Source organism: Oncorhynchus gorbuscha, unplaced genomic scaffold, assembly GCF_021184085.1.
Source record: "Oncorhynchus gorbuscha isolate QuinsamMale2020 ecotype Even-year unplaced genomic scaffold, OgorEven_v1.0 Un_scaffold_1319, whole genome shotgun sequence".
Lineage (NCBI taxonomy): Eukaryota > Metazoa > Chordata > Actinopteri > Salmoniformes > Salmonidae > Oncorhynchus > Oncorhynchus gorbuscha.
The window spans coordinates 72,501-87,500 of record NW_025746130.1 but is presented as its reverse complement, the minus strand read 5'-3'; the positions used below and the strand labels follow the sequence as shown (position 1 = coordinate 87,500).

Here is a 15,000-nt window from a genome sequence, read left to right as displayed (position 1 = left end):
GTCTATGGGACAGTACCTCCATAGAGGTAGATAGAAGGCCCAGTTGTCTATCAAAGTCTAAGGGACAGTACCTCCATAGAGGTAGATAGAAGGCCCAGTTGTCTATCAAAGTCTATGGGACAGTATGTCCATAGAGGTAGATAGAAGGCCCAGTTGTCTATCAAAGTCTATGGGACAGTACCTCCATAGAGGTAGATAGAAGGCCCAGTTGTCTATCAAAGTCTATGGGACAGTACCTCCATAGAGGTAGATAGAGGGCCCATGCTAAACACAGTCTTCGGGACACTAGAGCTATCTATCTATGTTTATGGGACAGTAGGTCCATAGAGGTAGATAGAGGGCCCATGCTAAACACAGTCTTCGGGACACTAGAGCTATCTATCTATGTTTATGGGACAGTAGGTCCATAGAGGTAGATAGAGGGCCCATGCTAAACACAGTCTTCGGGACACTAGAGCTATCTATCTATGTTTATGGGACAGTAGGTCCATAGAGGTAGATAGAGGGCCCATGCTAAAAACAGTCTTCGGGACGCTGGAGCTATCTATCTATGTTTATGGGACAGTATGTCCATAGAGGTAGATAGAGGGCCCATGCTAAACACAGTCTTCGGGAACACTAGAGCTGTCTATTTAAGTCTATGGGACAATAGAACTGAAGCTGACAAAAAGTTGGTGCCTATGCTGTGATTCCCTAGCCTCTATGCTAGCTTCACGCGCTCTGCGGAATCTCGGAATCTCGGAAACATTCCGACGGGGAATCCGAGGGGGTTACAAGATTGTAACTCTAGTTTCCCCGTTTGTAGTTCCGACTCGGAAATTGTGCATTTCCGATCGTTCCGTGGAGGACGTGAAGGCAGCACAGAACATACAGACATAGAATGTAAACATAAACATCTAGGTGAAAACACGATCTACTAAAAACCCTATTTCTAGGCCCTGTCTCTATCTCTATCTCTAAACTCCGGGCCATGTATATATCGACAGCGACAGCGGATTCAACACAGGGAATCGGTGTAGCTCAAGATAGTGTTAGCTCTCTGAGCTAAAGCCCCCTTTGTGTAGGGGGGGGGGGGGAATCAGCTCGAGGGAGCTAACACGAGTTCTTAAGGTCACCAGAAGTGATGATTCGCTCCAGCGACATTCTCAATGGGACTGGAACATCGTACATAATAAAAAAAAAAATTTTTTTTTTTTTATCAAATCAATGTTATTGTAACTATCAATCTTAACATGCTGAGAGTATAAACAGTAAAACATTACCTTGTTGTCCGACAGTCCCGTGACCTGGTCTACAAACTCCTCCTGGATCATGAAGGCAGCCAGGTTGGCTGTGTAAGAGGCCAGGAAGATGACGGCGAAGAAGGCCCACACCGACACTATGAACTTACTGGTGGTGCCTTTAGGGTTCTGAACCGGGACAGAGTTGTTGAACACCAGACCCCACAGCAGCCACACCGCCTTACCCATAGTGAACGATGGGCCGTGGGGGTCTGGAGGGAGAGAGGGAGAGAGGGAGGGAGGGAGGGAGGGAGGGAGGGAGAGACGGAGGGAGGGAGGGAGGGAGAGAGGGAGGGAGGGAGGGAGGGAGGGAGAGAGGGAGGGAGGGAGGGAGGGAGGGAGGGAGGGAGGGAGGGAGGGAGGGAGGGAGGGAGGGAGGGAGGGAGGGAGGAGGAAGGAAGGAAGGAAGGAAGGAAGGAAGGAAGGAAGGAAGGAAGGAAGGAAGGAAGGAAAAGGTAAATTCAGACTTAAAAGTGTGCGTTGGTGTGTGTGTGTGTGTGTGTGTGTGTGTGTGTGTGTGTGTGTGTGTGTGTGTGTGTGTGTGTGTGTGTGTGTGTGTGTGTGTGTGTGTGTGTGTGTGTGTGTGTGTGTGTGTGTGTGTGTGTACCTACCTCTACCCTGTGCCAGGTTCCTGTTAAAGCCCAGAGGGCTGATGTATTCAAACATGAACACAGCCATCGCTGTTACCAACAACAGCATCACAAACATCATGATCCACACCGTCGCACTGAACGGCTCTGAAACACACAGAGAGAAGAGACATGAATACACACAGAGACACACATCAGATTAGATACACACGGAGACACACATCAGATTAGATACACACGGAGACACACATCAGATTAGATACACACGGAGACACACATCAGATTAGATACACACGGAGACACACATCAGATTAGATACACACGGAGACACACATCAGATTAGATACACACGGAGACACACATCAGATTAGATACACACGGAGACACACATCAGATTAGATACACACGGAGACACACATCAGATTAGATACACACGGAGACACACATCAGATTAGATACACACGGAGACACACATCAGATTAGATACACACGGAGACACACATCAGATTAGATACACACAGAGACACACATCAGATTAGATACACACGGAGACACACATCAGATTAGATACACACGGAGACACACATCAGATTAGATACACACGGAGACACACATCAGATTAGATACACACGGAGACACACATCAGATTAGATACACACGGAGACACACATCAGATTAGATACACACAGAGACACGGAGACACACATCAGATTAGATACACACGGAGACACACATCAGATTAGATACACACGGAGACACACATCAGATTAGATACACACAGAGACACAGAGACACACATCAGATTAGAGACACACGGAGACACACATCAGATTAGAGACACAGAGACACACATCAGATTAGATACACACAGATACACAGAGACACACATCAGATTAGATACACACAGAGAGAGACAGAGAGAAGAGACATGAATACACACACACACAGAGACACACATCAGATTAGACATAGACCAGTCCTGTTAGTGGTGCTGTATAGATCAGTGCTGTCTTCCTCCATACTGTTAGTGGTGCTGTATAGATCAGTCCTGTTAGTGGTGCTGTATAGATCAGTCCTGTTAGTGGTGCTGTGTAGATCAGTCCTGTTAGTGGTGCTGTATAGATCAGTCCTGTTAGTGGTGCTGTATAGATCAGTCCTGTTAGTGGTGCTGTATAGACCAGTCCTGTTAGTGGTGCTGTATAGATCAGTCCTGTTAGTGGTGCTGTATAGATCAGTCCTGTTAGTGGTGCTGTATAGATCAGTCCTTTTAGTGGTGCTGTATAGATCAGTCCTGTTAGTGGTGCTGTATAGATCAGTCCTGTTAGTGGTGCTGTATAGATCAGTCCTGTTAGTGGTGCTGTATAGATCAGTCCTGTTAGTGGTGCTGTATAGATCAGTCCTGTTAGTGGTGCTGTATAGATCAGTCCTGTTAGTGGTGCTGTATAGATCAGTCCTGTTAGTGGTGCTGTATAGATCAGTCCTGTTAGTGGTGCTGTATAGATCAGCCCTGTTAGTGGTGCTGTATAGATCAGTCCTGTTAGTGGTGCTGTATAGATCAGTCCTGTTAGTGGTGCTGTGTAGATCAGTCCTGTCTTCCTCCATACTGTTAGTGGTGCTGTGTAGATCAGTCCTGTTAGTGGTGCTGTATAGATCAGTCCTGTTAGTGGTGCTGTATAGACCAGTCCTGTCTTCCTCCATACTGTTAGTGGTGCTGTATAGATCAGTCCTGTTAGTGCTGCTGTGTAGATCAGTCCTGTTAGTGGTGCTGTATAGATCAGTCCTGTTAGTGGTGCTGTATAGATCAGTCCTGTCTTCCTCCATACTGTTAGTGGTGCTGTATAGATCAGTCCTGTTAGTGGTGCTGTGTAGATCAGTCCTGTTAGTGGTGCTGTGTAGATCAGTCCTGTTAGTGGTGCTGTGTAGATCAGTCCTGTTAGTGGTGCTGTATAGATCAGTCCTGTTAGTGGTGCTGTATAGATCAGTCCTGTTAGTGGTGCTGTATAGATCAGTCCTGTCTTCCTCCATACTGTTAGTGGTGCTGTATAGATCAGTCCTGTTAGTGGTGCTGTGTAGATCAGTCCTGTTAGTGGTGCTGTGTAGATCAGTCCTGTTAGTGGTGCTGTGTAGATCAGTCCTGTTAGTGGTGCTGTATAGATCAGTCCTGTTAGTGGTGCTGTATAGATCAGTCCTGTTAGTGGTGCTGTATAGATCAGTCCTGTCTTCCTCCATACTGTTAGTGGTGCTGTATAGATCAGTCCTGTTAGTGGTGCTGTGTAGATCCGTCCTGTTAGTGGTGCTGTATAGATCATTCCTGTTAGTGGTGCTGTATAGATGAGTCCTGTTAGTGGTGCTGTATAGATCAGTCCTGTTAGTGGTGCTGTATAGATCAGTCCTGTTAGTGGTGCTGTATAGATCAGTCCTGTTAGTGGTGCTGTATAGATCAGTCCTGTTAGTGGTGCTGTGTAGATCAGTCCTGTTAGTGGTGCCGTATAGATCAGTCCTGTTAGTGGTGCTGTGTAGATCCATCCTGTTAGTGGTGCCGTATAGATCAGTCCTGTTAGTGGTGCTGTATAGATCAGTCCTGTTAGTGGTGCTGTATAGATCAGTCCTGTTAGTGGTGCTGTATAGATCAGTCCTGTTAGTGGTGCTGTATGGATCAGTCCTGTCTTCCTCCATACTGTTAGTGGTGCTGTATAGATCAGTCCTGTTAGTGGTGCTGTATAGATCAGTCCTGTTAGTGGTGCTGTATAGATCAGTCCTGTTAGTGGTGCTGTATAGTTCAGTCCTGTCTTCCTCCATACTGTTAGTGGTGCTGTATAGATCAGTCCTGTTAGTGGTGCTGTATAGATCAGTACTGTTAGTGGTGCTGTATAGACCAGTCCTGTTAGTGGTGCTGTATAGACCAGTCCTGTTAGTGGTGCTGTATAGATCAGTCCTGTTAGTGGTGCTGTATAGATCAGTCCTGTTAGTGGTGCTGTATAGATCAGTCCTGTTAGTGGTGCTGTATAGATCAGTCCTGTCTTCCTCCATACTGTTAGTGGTGCTGTGTAGATCAGTCCTGTTAGTGGTGCTGTGTAGATCAGTCCTGTTAGTGGTGCTGTATAGATCAGTCCTGTTAGTGGTGCTGTATAGATCAGTCCTGTTAGTGGTGCTGTATAGATCAGTCCTGTCTTCCTCCATACTGTTAGTGGTGCTGTATAGATCAGTCCTGTTAGTGGTGCTGTGTAGATCCGTCCTGTTAGTGGTGCTGTATAGATCATTCCTGTTAGTGGTGCTGTATAGATGAGTCCTGTTAGTGGTGCTGTATAGATCAGTCCTGTTAGTGGTGCTGTATAGATCAGTCCTGTTAGTGGTGCTGTATAGATCAGTCCTGTTAGTGGTGCTGTATAGATCAGTCCTGTTAGTGGTGCTGTGTAGATCAGTCCTGTTAGTGGTGCCGTATAGATCAGTCCTGTTAGTGGTGCTGTGTAGATCCATCCTGTTAGTGGTGCTGTATAGATGAGTCCTGTTAGTGGTGCTGTATAGATCAGTCCTGTTAGTGGTGCTGTATAGATCAGTCCTGTTAGTGGTGCTGTATAGATCAGTCCTGTTAGTGGTGCTGTATGGATCAGTCCTGTCTTCCTCCATACTGTTAGTGGTGCTGTATAGATCAGTCCTGTTAGTGGTGCTGTATAGATCAGTCCTGTTAGTGGTGCTGTATAGATCAGTCCTGTTAGTGGTGCTGTATAGTTCAGTCCTGTCTTCCTCCATACTGTTAGTGGTGCTGTATAGATCAGTCCTGTTAGTGGTGCTGTATAGATCAGTACTGTTAGTGGTGCTGTATAGATCAGTCCTGTTAGTGGTGCTGTATAGACCAGTCCTGTTAGTGGTGCTGTATAGATCAGTCCTGTTAGTGGTGCTGTATAGATCAGTCCTGTTAGTGGTGCTGTATAGATCAGTCCTGTTAGTGGTGCTGTATAGATCAGTCCTGTCTTCCTCCATACTGTTAGTGGTGCTGTATAGATCAGTCCTGTTAGTGGTGCTGTGTAGATCCGTCCTGTTAGTGGTGCTGTATAGATCATTCCTGTTAGTGGTGCTGTATAGATGAGTCCTGTTAGTGGTGCTGTATAGATCAGTCCTGTTAGTGGTGCTGTATAGATCAGTCCTGTTAGTGGTGCTGTATAGATCAGTCCTGTTAGTGGTGCTGTATAGATCAGTCCTGTTAGTGGTGCTGTGTAGATCAGTCCTGTTAGTGGTGCCGTATAGATCAGTCCTGTTAGTGGTGCTGTGTAGATCCATCCTGTTAGTGGTGCTGTATAGATGAGTCCTGTTAGTGGTGCTGTATAGATCAGTCCTGTTAGTGGTGCTGTATAGATCAGTCCTGTTAGTGGTGCTGTATAGATCAGTCCTGTTAGTGGTGCTGTATGGATCAGTCCTGTCTTCCTCCATACTGTTAGTGGTGCTGTATAGATCAGTCCTGTTAGTGGTGCTGTATAGATCAGTCCTGTTAGTGGTGCTGTATAGATCAGTCCTGTTAGTGGTGCTGTATAGTTCAGTCCTGTCTTCCTCCATACTGTTAGTGGTGCTGTATAGATCAGTCCTGTTAGTGGTGCTGTATAGATCAGTACTGTTAGTGGTGCTGTATAGACCAGTCCTGTTAGTGGTGCTGTATAGACCAGTCCTGTTAGTGGTGCTGTATAGATCAGTCCTGTTAGTGGTGCTGTATAGATCAGTCCTGTTAGTGGTGCTGTATAGATCAGTCCTGTTAGTGGTGCTGTATAGATCAGTCCTGTTAGTGGTGCTGTATAGACCAGTCCTGTTAGTGGTGCTGTATAGATCAGTCCTGTTAGTGGTGCTGTATAGATCAGTCCTGTTAGTGGTGCTGTATAGATCAGTCCTGTTAGTGGTGCTGTATAGATCAGTCCTGTTAGTGGTGCTGTATAGATCAGTCCTGTTAGTGGTGCTGTATAGATCAGTCCTGTTAGTGGTGCTGTATAGATCAGTCCTGTTAGTGGTGCTGTATAGATCAGTCCTGTTAGTGGTGCTGTATAGATCAGTCCTGTTAGTGGTGCTGTATAGATCAGTCCTATTAGTGGTGCTGTATAGATCAGTCCTGTTAGTGGTGCTGTATAGATCAGTCCTGTTAGTGGTGCTGTATAGATCAGTCCTGTTAGTGGTGCTGTATAGATCAGTCCTGTTAGTGGTGCTGTATAGATCAGTCCTGTTAGTGGTGCTGTATAGATCAGTCCTGTTAGTGGTGCTGTATAGATCAGTCCTGTCTTCCTCCATACTGTTAGTGGTGCTGTATAGATCAGTCCTGTTAGTGGTGCTGTGTAGATCAGTCCTGTTAGTGGTGCTGTGTAGATCAGTCCTGTTAGTGGTGCTGTGTAGATCAGTCCTGTTAGTGGTGCTGTGTAGATCAGTCCTGTTAGTGGTGCTGTATAGATCAGTCCTGTTAGTGGTGCTGTATAGATCAGTCCTGTTAGTGGTGCTGTATAGATCAGTCCTGTCTTCCTCCATACTGTTAGTGGTGCTGTATAGATCAGTCCTGTTAGTGGTGCTGTGTAGATCAGTCCTGTTAGTGGTGCTGTATAGATCAGTCCTGTTAGTGGTGCTGTATAGATCAGTCCTGTTAGTGGTGCTGTATAGATCAGTCCTGTTAGTGGTGCTGTATAGATCAGTCCTGTTAGTGGTGCTGTATAGATCAGTCCTGTTAGTGGTGCTGTATAGACCAGTCCTGTTAGTAGTGCTGTATAGATTAGTCCTGTTAGTGGTGCTGTATTGATCAGTCCTGTTAGTGGTGCTGTATAGATCAGTCCTGTTAGTGGTGCTGTATAGATCAGTCCTGTTAGTGGTGCTGTGTAGATCAGTCCTGTTAGTGGTGCTGTATAGATCAGTCCTGTTAGTGGTGCTGTATAGATCAGTCCTGTTAGTGGTGCTGTATAGATCAGTCCTGTTAGTGGTGCTGTATAGATCAGTCCTGTCTTCCTCCATACTGTTAGTGGTGCTGTATAGATCAGTCCTGTTAGTGGTGCTGTATAGATCAGTCCTGTTAGTGGTGCTGTATAGATCAGTCCTGTTAGTGGTGCTGTGTAGATCAGTCCTGTTAGTGGTGCTGTGTAGATCAGTCCTGTTAGTGGTGCTGTGTAGATCAGTCCTGTTAGTGGTGCTGTATAGATCAGTCCTGTTAGTGGTGCTGTATAGATCAGTCCTGTTAGTGGTGCTGTATAGATCAGTCCTGTCTTCCTCCATACTGTTAGTGGTGCTGTATAGATCAGTCCTGTTAGTGGTGCTGTGTAGATCAGTCCTGTTAGTGGTGCTGTATAGATCAGTCCTGTTAGTGGTGCTGTATAGATCAGTCCTGTTAGTGGTGCTGTATAGATCAGTCCTGTTAGTGGTGCTGTATAGATCAGTCCTGTTAGTGGTGCTGTATAGATCAGTCCTGTTAGTGGTGCTGTATAGATCAGTCCTGTTAGTGGTGCTGTATAGATCAGTCCTGTTAGTGGTGCTGTATAGACCAGTCCTGTTAGTAGTTCTGTATAGATCAGTCCTGTTAGTGGTGCTGTATTGATCAGTCCTGTTAGTGGTGCTGTATAGATCAGTCCTGTTAGTGGTGCTGTATAGATCAGTCCTGTTAGTGGTGCTGTGTAGATCAGTCCTGTTAGTGGTGCTGTATAGATCAGTCCTGTTAGTGGTGCTGTGTAGATCCGTCCTGTTAGTGGTGCTGTATAGATCAGTCCTGTTAGTGGTGCTGTATAGATCGGTCCTGTTAGTGGTGCTGTATAGATCAGTCCTGTTAGTGGTGCTGTATAGTTCAGTCCTGTCTTCCTCCATACTGTTAGTGGTGCTGTATAGATCAGTCCTGTTAGTGGTGCTGTATAGATCAGTACTGTTAGTGGTGCTGTATAGACCAGTCATGTTAGTGGTGCTGTATAGACCAGTCCTGTTAGTGGTGCTGTATAGATCAGTCCTGTTAGTGGTGCTGTATAGATCAGTCCTGTTAGTGGTGCTGTATAGATCAGTCCTGTTAGTGGTGCTGTATAGATCAGTCCTGTTAGTGGTGCTGTATAGACCAGTCCTGTTAGTGGTGCTGTATAGATCAGTCCTGTTAGTGGTGCTGTATAGATCAGTCCTGTTAGTGGTGCTGTATAGATCAGTCCTGTTAGTGGTGCTGTATAGATCAGTCCTGTTAGTGGTGCTGTATAGATCAGTCCTGTTAGTGGTGCTGTATAGATCAGTCCTGTTAGTGGTGCTGTATAGATCAGTCCTGTTAGTGGTGCTGTATAGATCAGTCCTGTTAGTGGTGCTGTATAGATCAGTCCTGTTAGTGGTGCTGTATAGATCAGTCCTGTTAGTGGTGCTGTATAGATCAGTCCTGTTAGTGGTGCTGTGTAGATCAGTCCTGTCTTCCTCCATACTGTTAGTGGTGCTGTGTAGATCAGTCCTGTTAGTGGTGCTGTATAGATCAGTCCTGTTAGTGGTGCTGTATAGACCATTCCTGTCTTCCTCCATACTGTTAGTGGTGCTGTATAGATCAGTCCTGTTAGTGCTGCTGTGTAGATCAGTCCTGTTAGTGGTGCTGTATAGATCAGTCCTGTTAGTGGTGCTGTATAGATCAGTCCTGTCTTCCTCCATACTGTTAGTGGTGCTGTATAGATCAGTCCTGTTAGTGGTGCTGTGTAGATCAGTCCTGTTAGTGGTGCTGTGTAGATCAGTCCTGTTAGTGGTGCTGTGTAGATCAGTCCTGTTAGTGGTGCTGTATAGATCAGTCCTGTTAGTGGTGCTGTATAGATCAGTCCTGTTAGTGGTGCTGTATAGATCAGTCCTGTCTTCCTCCATACTGTTAGTGGTGCTGTATAGATCAGTCCTGTTAGTGGTGCTGTGTAGATCAGTCCTGTTAGTGGTGCTGTATAGATCAGTCCTGTTAGTGGTGCTGTATAGATCAGTCCTGTTAGTGGTGCTGTATAGATCAGTCCTGTTAGTGGTGCTGTATAGATCAGTCCTGTTAGTGGTGCTGTATAGATCAGTCCTGTTAGTGGTGCTGTATAGATTAGTCCTGTTAGTGGTGCTGTATAGATCAGTCCTGTTAGTGGTGCTGTATAGACCAGTCCTGTTAGTAGTGCTGTATAGATCAGTCCTGTTAGTGGTGCTGTATTGATCAGTCCTGTTAGTGGTGCTGTATAGATCAGTCCTGTTAGTGGTGCTGTATAGATCAGTCCTGTTAGTGGTGCTGTGTAGATCAGTCCTGTTAGTGGTGCTGTATAGATCAGTCCTGTTAGTGGTGCTGTGTAGATCCGTCCTGTTAGTGGTGCTGTATAGATCAGTCCTGTTAGTGGTGCTGTATAGATCAGTCCTGTTAGTGGTGCTGTATAGATCAGTCCTGTTAGTGGTGCTGTATAGATCAGTCCTGTTAGTGGTGCTGTATAGATCAGTCCTGTCTTCCTCCATACTGTTAGTGGTGCTGTATAGATCAGTCCTGTTAGTGGTGCTGTGTAGATCAGTCCTGTTAGTGGTGCTGTATAGATCAGTCCTGTTAGTGGTGCTGTGTAGATCAGTCCTGTTAGTGGTGCTGTATAGATCAGTCCTGTTAGTGGTGCTGTATAGATCAGTCCTGTTAGTGGTGCTGTATAGATCAGTCCTGTTAGTGGTGCTGTATAGATCAGTCCTGTTAGTGGTGCTATATAGATCAGTCCTGTTACTGGTGCTGTATAGATCAGTCCTGTTAGTGGTGCTGTATAGATCAGTCCTGTTAGTGGTGCTGTATAGATCAGTCCTGTCTTCCTCCATACTGTTAGTGGTGCTGTATAGATCAGTCCTGTTAGTGGTGCTGTATAGATCAGTCCTGTTAGTGGTGCTGTATAGATCAGTCCTGTTAGTGGTGCTGTATAGATCAGTCCTGTTAGTGGTGCTGTATAGTTCAGTCCTGTCTTCCTCCATACTGTTAGTGGTGCTGTATAGATCAGTCCTGTTAGTGGTGCTGTATAGATCAGTACTGTTAGTGGTGCTGTATAGACCAGTCCTGTTAGTGGTGCTGTATAGACCAGTCCTGTTAGTGGTGCTGTATAGATCAGTCCTGTTAGTGGTGCTGTATAGATCAGTCCTGTTAGTGGTGCTGTATAGATCAGTCCTGTTAGTGGTGCTGTATAGACCAGTCCTGTTAGTGGTGCTGTATAGATCAGTCCTGTTAGTGGTGCTGTATAGACCAGTCCTGTTAGTGGTGCTGTATAGATCAGTCCTGTTAGTGGTGCTGTATAGATCAGTCCTGTTAGTGGTGCTGTGTAGATCAGTCCTGTTAGTGGTGCTGTGTGTTTTAATGAAGCCAACAGATGCAGCATGTTTTGACAGAATATGAGAGGGACAGTTCTGTTTTTTTTATGTTGATAAACACAATCTGTCAGGTGGTGAAACAACACAGACAGACAACCCAAATGTCCCCAAAACACGGCGAGGGTTACCAAGAAAGGCGGACGGGGAGACGGTTCCGTTGCTACGGGAGACCATGACGCTTATTCCAGTTTCCACGAACGGGACGGAGAAATCGATGACCTCAGAACGCTCCTCATTGATCGTCAGAGAGCCGACGGCCATGACAGCTTTCTTATAGACCACCTGGGAGGGAGGGAGGGAGGGAGGGAGGGAGGGAGGGAAGGAAGGAGGGAAGGAGGGAGGGAGGGAGGGAGGGAGGGAGGGAGGGAGGGAGGGAGGGAGGGAGGGAGGGAGGGAGGGAGGGAGGGAGGGAGGGAGGGAGGGAGGGAGGGAGGGAGGGAGGGAGGGAGGGATTCTGGGTTAATCTTTAATCTAGCGTGTTGTTGATGTCGTCAGTAGGAACTCACTGCTGTATATTATAATGCTACAATGTGATGCTGAGACTAGCCTTTAGCAGTTAGCTGAACACAGTAAAATGATGCTATTGCTGAGACTAGCCTTTAGCCGTTAGCTAAACACAGTAAAATGATGCTATTGCTGAGACTAGCCTTTAGCCGTTAGCTAAACACAGTAAAATGATGCTATTGCTGAGACTAGCCTTTAGCCGTTAGCTAAACACAGTAAAATGATACTACAGTATAATGCTGAGACTAGCCTTTAGCCATTAGCTAAACACAGTAAAATGATACTACAGTATAATGCTGAGACTAGCCTTTAGCCATTAGCTAAGCACAGTAAAATGATGCTACAATATGATGCTGAGACTAGCCTTTAGCCGTTAGCTGAACACAGTAAAATGATACTATTGCTGAGACTAGCCTTTAGCCGTTAGCTAAACCCAGTAAAATGATACTACAGTATAATGCTGAGACTAGCCTTTAGCCATTAGCTAAACACAGTAAAATGATACTACAGTATAATGCTGAGACTAGCCTATAGCCATTAGCTAAACACAGTAAAATGATGCTACAATATGATGCTGAGACTAGCCTTTAGCCGTTAGCTGAACACAGTAAATGATGCTACAATATGATGCTGAGACTAGCCTTTAGCCGTTAGCTAAACACAGTAAATGATACTACAATATAATGCTGAGACTAGCCTTTAGCCGTTAGCTGAACACAGTAAATGATACTACAGTATAATGCTGAGACTAGCCTTTAGCCGTTAGCTAAACACAGTAAAATGATACTACAGTATAATGCTGAGACTAGCCTTTAGCCAATACCTAAACACAGTAAAATGATACTACAGTACATTGCTGAGACTAGCCTTTAGCCGTTAGCTAAACACAGTAAAATGATACTACAGTATATTGCTGAGACTAGCCTTTAGCCGTTAGCTAAACACAGTAAAATGATACTACAGTATATTGCTGAGACTAGCCTTTAGCCGTTAGCTAAACACAGCAAAATGATGCTATTGCTGAGACTAGCCTTTAGCCATTAGCTAAACACAGTAAATGATACTACAGTATAATGCTGAGACTAGCCTTTAGCCGTTCGCTAAACACAGCAAAATGATGCTACAGTATAATGCTGAGACTAGCCTTTAGCCGTTAGCTGCGTAAACTAAGATGTTGTTTTAACTATGAGACAGGACAGAGTAAACTAACTGTATGATATTATAATATAATAATTATTAGCCACTCACCTCTCCCACCATCCCGTTCCACACGTTGTTGATCTTCTTCCCATGTTTACCGTTGGTAACCAGGTAGAGATCGTAGGTGAACTTTACGTACTTCGCGATCTTCTTCAGGATGTCGATGCAGAATCCTTTACAGCACTTTTTAATGTAGGTCCCGCCCGCCTCTGTGGTGTTGCTGTGGAAACGCAGAAATAATGACATCTGTGATTGGCTGAGACTTTAATACCACTTCTTTATATAGACATCTTTCATTGGCTGAAGATTTCAGAATCCCGCCCCCTCCCCGACATGGACACGTCATTGGCTAAAGATTTCAGACCCTCCCCTGTCTGTCTGTCTCCATGATGCTACTGTAACAGAGTAGGTCTGTCTGTCTCCATGATGCTACTGTAACAGAGTAGGTCTGTCTCCATGATGCTACTGTAACAGAGTAGGTCTGTCTGTCTCCATGATGCTACTGTAACAGAGTAGGTCTGTCTGTCTCCATGATGCTACTGTAACAGAGTAGGTCTGTCTGTCTCCATGATGCTACTGTAACAGAGTAGGTCTGTCTGTCTCCATGATGCTACTGTAACAGAGTAGGTCTGTCTGTCTCCATGATGCTACTGTAACAGAGTAGGTCTGTCTGTCTCCATGATGCTACTGTAACAGAGTAGGTCTGTCTGTCATGATGCTACTGTAACAGAAGGTCTGTCTGTCTCCATGATGCTACTGTAGGTCTGTCTGATCTCCATGATGCTACTGTAACAGAGTAGGTCTGTCTGTCTCCATGATGCTACTGTAACAGAGTAGGTCTGTCCTGTCTCCATGATGCTACTGTAACAGAGTAGGTCTGTCTGTCTCCATGATGCTACTGTAACAGAGTAGGTCTGTCTGTCTCCATGATGCTACTGTAACAGAGTATGATGCTACTGTAACTGTCTCCATGATGCTACTGTAACAGAGTAGGTCTGTCTGTCTCCATGATGATGCTACTGTAACAGAGTAGGTCTGTCTGTCTCCATGATGCTACTGTAACAGAGTAGGTCTGTCTGTCTCCATGATGCTACTGTAACAGAGTAGGTCTGTCTCCATGATGCTACTGTAACAGAGTGATGATGCTACTGTAACAGAGTAGGTCTGTCTCCATGATGCTACTGTAACAGAGTAGGTCTGTCTGTCTCCATGATGCTACTGTAACAGAGTAGGTCTGTCTCCATGATGCTACTGTAACAGAGTAGGTCTGTCTGTCTCCATCCTGTAACTCTCTCCTCTCTCCTCTCTCCTCCTCTCTCCTCCTCTTTCTATACTCCCTTCCTAGCCATCCCCTCTCTCCTCTCCTCCTCTCTCCTCCTCTTTCTACTCTCCTCTCACCTCCTCTCTCCTCCTCTTCCTATACTCCCCTCCTAGCCATCCCCTCTCTCCTCTCCTCCTCTCTCACCTCCTCTCTCCTCCTCTTCCTATACTCCCCTCCTAGCCATCCCCAGTCCCCGGCCCAGAGACGCTGATCTAACTCTTGTTAATTTAAATGGTCCTCGCTCTCCACAGGAGCAGAATGGACAGACAGCAGGAAGCTGTTTACAAACATTCATAATCACACTGTCCTTAGGAGATTGATAGGCAAAGTGTAACATATTACTATATTATTAAATGTACTGTACTGACTCACTGTACGGTACTGACTCACTGTACTGACTCACTGTACTAGGAGATTGATAGGCAGAGTGTAACATATTACTATATTATTAAATGTACTGTACTGACTCACTGTACTGACTCACTGTACTGTACGGACTCACTGTACTGTACTGACTCACTGTACTAGGAGATTGATAAGCAAAGTGTAACATATTACTATATTATTAAATGTACTGTACTGACTCACTGTACTGACTCACTGTACTGTACGGACTCACTGTACTGTACTGACTCACTGTACTAGGAGATTGATAGGCAGAGTGTAACATATTACTATATTATTAAATGTACTGTACTGACTCACTGTACTGACTCACTGTACTGTACGGACTCACTGTACTGTACTGACTCACTGTACTAGGAGATTGATAAGCAAAGTGTAACATATTACTATATTA

The 15,000-nt window shown here is 45.3% G+C and overlaps 1 pseudogene; it reads right to left on the bottom strand.

Moving 5' to 3' along the window:
- LOC124022291 overlaps window positions 1-15,000 on the bottom strand; it is a 112,571-nt pseudogene that overhangs the window by 28,315 nt on the left and 69,256 nt on the right.